Source organism: Triticum urartu, chromosome 7 (genome assembly GCF_003073215.2).
Source record: "Triticum urartu cultivar G1812 chromosome 7, Tu2.1, whole genome shotgun sequence".
Taxonomy (NCBI): domain Eukaryota; kingdom Viridiplantae; phylum Streptophyta; class Magnoliopsida; order Poales; family Poaceae; genus Triticum; species Triticum urartu.
In genome coordinates, this window is record NC_053028.1 from 386,535,811 (window position 1) to 386,539,658 (window position 3,848).

At 47.8% G+C, this 3,848-nt stretch overlaps 1 long non-coding RNA gene across 1 annotated transcript; it reads right to left on the reverse strand.

The window, feature by feature from the left end:
- Positions 1-866: 866 nt before the first annotated feature.
- On the reverse strand, positions 867-2,720 carry LOC125524258. Its single transcript, XR_007290644.1, has 4 exons — positions 2,506-2,720; positions 2,204-2,314; positions 1,865-2,098; positions 867-1,781 (listed from the first exon to the last, which is right to left on the reverse strand). It is a non-coding gene; the product is annotated as an uncharacterized LOC125524258 (long non-coding RNA).
- Positions 2,721-3,848: the final 1,128 nt, after the last annotated feature.

The window sequence follows — 3,848 nt, forward strand, 5'->3', positions numbered from 1 at the left end:
CTGTGGCGTCAAGTCGGTGCATCCTGCCTAATGCACCCGTTCTCCATGCCTCCAGAAGGGATAGGCTGATTGAGAGGCCGCTGCTTTTGTCCCCCCAGCAGGCCTGTAGTTTTGTTTTCCCCTTTTTCTTGTTTTTCTCTTTCTGATCTATGGATCAGCACCATGTTCCTGTTTTTCCCGCAACTCTCCCTGCTATGATCAACATGAAAACACCAGCTCTCCAAGCTAGGTCTTTCAAAAAATAAATTATTCTCGCAACAAAAAAGACCCTAACTTCTTTTCCCTGGCGGTGATCCAAAGATTTGCCTCGGTGAGTATTCTATATCCATGAATTATGTAGGTGTTGGTTTTTTAGCATCGAAATTCGAGTCTTTTTCCTACTTCTGTTGCTATAGATGATCGTCCGACTCCTGGACAGTTAGTTAGAGAACAACCTTTCCTTCTCTCTGATCCAATCTCAAACTGGTGCAGATGTAGAGCAACTCAGGTAAAAAAGCATTTGCCTAATTTGTAGCAGGTAATACATCTATGTGCTTAACAACTTTTTGTCTCGGGTCTTTTATCGAAACTCATGTGGCTATGGGCAACTTCTTCACAGTCGTCGATGAGGACCATTACAAAAGCGCTCGTTCAATGGATACATGCCGATCGAGATGTCGCTCAGTGGAATATAGCTGGTCAACGAAACACCGACGGTTACATACCTGGCAGAATATGTATCTATTATGTTTCTCCACTAGTTTTTCTGCCTATTTTACTACCTTTTCTTGTTTGCAAAACTTGGTCGTACCAATCATCCTTCTAGCAAGTTGAAAAATGTGTGTCGCACTACTCTGTTTATCGAAAACACGCATGCAGACATCATCATGGTTTGAAATCCTTCTAGAGGGAAGTGAACATTACAAACCCAGTACCCCGTGAATTCAAAAGTTATGAATAAAATTAAAACCATACTGTTAGCAACCCAGGCCCAGCTCCCGGTCCATCGGCATATGCTCGGACGTTTCCGGTGCACATCGGACACTCCACTATAAGCAGAAAGCCCACAACATTCCAAAAGACCGGCCTGAAGGAAGTGTGGCACTCTTCCTTATAAGGAGCTCCTAACCTCCTCCCCCCCTTAGGATGGCGTGGTGACCAGCTCTGATACCATTTGTTAGCAATCCAGGCCCAGCTCCCGGTCCATCGGCATATGCTCGGACGTTTCCGGTGCGCATCGGACACTCCACTATAAGTAGAAAGCCCACAACATTTCAAAAGACCGGCCTGAAGGGAGTGTGGCACTCTCACTTATAAAAAGCTCCTAGCCTCCTCCCATATTTGAGGTGGGACTAAAGTCACTGGCGTTGCCCAAGGTCAGGTTCCTGACACATACCGCATGCAATACGCACTCTAAGCATACGGAAAAAGTTTCATAAAATACGTATTACATAACCTGCAGATAGTTCTCAGGAAAAATTACGAGTCTCCCATAAGTTCTTTGATAATGGGAACGACCACGGTTTGATTTACAAGGCCGTTGCAAATGACCCCCTTCTGACTTCTTGATTGTGGCGGTGCTAATAGTGATAGTGTGACCAAGCTATATTTGCCCCCTTCTCAGCAATCAGTCTGGCACATCTTAAATTTTGCAGGGAGTTGCCCAATGTTCCCAGCTAATCCCAAAACTTCATAAAGAAGGATCATCCTTGATTGGTAGATCTCATCTCCTAACTGTTGCATCAGAAAAACGCTCATACCACTGCCTCACATAATGTAGCGCCTGTATCCCTCTTGAAGCCCTTAAAGTTGTTGAACACGAATTTCTCAGAGTGCTCACTGCACTGCACTAAACAAAATGATTTTATTGGGTTTCGGCAAGTACCTGCTGCAAATCCAAGGGCCGTTGGTGAGCTTTGGGGAACCAATTCTGCCATCCCTTTGCCTTCGGCGTCCTTCCGTCAAAGTATTTAGCTATACATGCCATTAACTCGTGAGCAATCTTGATGTGTTCGTTGCGAAGTTCATCTGCTGGCCTATCGGTCGACAATTGTTGTCCTCGTCCTTGGGAAGTCAGAAATATATGTAGACCAGGTGTGTGCATGGTTCACTGCACTATCTACAAAGTCAAATCAACAAAAAATAAATCTTATCATGGTGCCGAGAATGCTTTAGCAGCCCTACTTTTGTTAAGACTTATAAGATGGGGGTCAGGGGTGTTTACCTGCAGGAGGGGTATTAAAAAATCTCTTCATCATTTGATCCTGATGATAAATCGTCAATCCGTCGAGGCGCGCTCGGCCCCGAAGGCGGCGGGATCCCGTACCCATCCGTCCTGCGTCAATGGCCAGCAAGCACTAGTCAGTTTTTTCGATGGCTGCCATCGCCATTGAGGGATCATGATGCGTTTGCACAGAGTCCATGAAAAACGGAGGGACTATATATGGTGATGTATAAGACCACACTGCAGGATTGCTCCCGTAGTGCGGTGATGTATAAAATGCGTTAGATGGGAGACGATATTACCTTAGATCCGTGTGTCTCGCCGCCCTATGAACAAACGAAGTACGTCAAACTTCCGGTGGTCTTCAACCTCTCGCAAATTGGTAGCAGATGCCAAATGCCAAATAGTCTGCTCGGCTTTCGCGGGAGTAGACGCGCTCGGCTTTAGCCGTCGCGTGAGTCCGATCACGGGCCGCCCCTCGCTCCCTTGCAGGGGAGCAGACAAAAAAAACACCGGCGATCTCTGAACCCCGGATTCCAGGAGCCACGAGACGGCCATTTTGTTTCGGGGTGAGCATTGACTTTGTCCCAGTAAATTCGGTGTTTTTTTACCGGCGCCTTGCGGTAAATAACAAAAAAAGCCTTGCTGCACCATGCTACCCTGGAATGGCGTGACTGTTTTTTTAAATTAACGGCGTGACGGTTTTGACCGAACTGTTTCGTTATTGTTTTCAAACGTAGCGCATGAACGGACCAAGCTCAACGTCGACTTCTTGCGTGTGAGCGTTTTTTTTAAATAGCGGTGGGGTGATAAGGTAGTAAAATAAATCAACACATGCCGACACAAAACAAAAGGTTGTAAACTTAATTTGGTATAAGGGCATATTCAATACCGACTCCCAAAACGGACACCCCAATTGTTTATGGACTGAAGACCAAACCGTGGACACTGATGCGGGACCCGACCATCCAGACATAGCCACAAACAATTCAAATCAAATTTGAAGAAACTTGATAAATTTAAGCAAATGCGTCAAATTTCACTCAAATTCAGACATAATTTACATATATGGTTGATATTTCGGTTGTTTAACTGTAAATTAAAAAAAAGCCTATTGCTCGTATCAGACGACCACAGTGTCGAGCCGTCCGTGTCGTTGTCGTTGTCCCTCCAGCGGCGGAAGGGCGCCAGTCTGCCGCGACAGCCTTGTCCGGCTGCTTCCTGCTGCTCGCGGAGGAGCCGCTCTACTTCCTCCTGCGGGGCGCGGAGGGCCGCCGCGGCCAGTGCCGACGACGCTTGTGGAGCCCTAGCGGTGGTCTTGCCCCGTTGAAATTGGCGGAGGAGTCGCTAACGACCACTCCTCGCCGATCTTGTTGATCTCACCGTCTAGGCGGTGGCAGCGCCTTCGGTCATCTCCTCGGTGGTTACGAAGCGGTCGAGGGCCCAAGTGGTGGCCATGTAGGGGTCGTTATGGGGTTGTGGAATGCCGAGCGACGAGCAGCATTGCGCCTGTTGCCTCGGTACCTGCTCATCCTCAAAAATGACGGCACGCGAGCCCGAAGGACCGCTTCCACCGGCATAGTGGAGGATATGGTCTCGCGCTTTGGTGATCGCCGGCGGTAGTTCGTCCTTGATGAACCGGCGA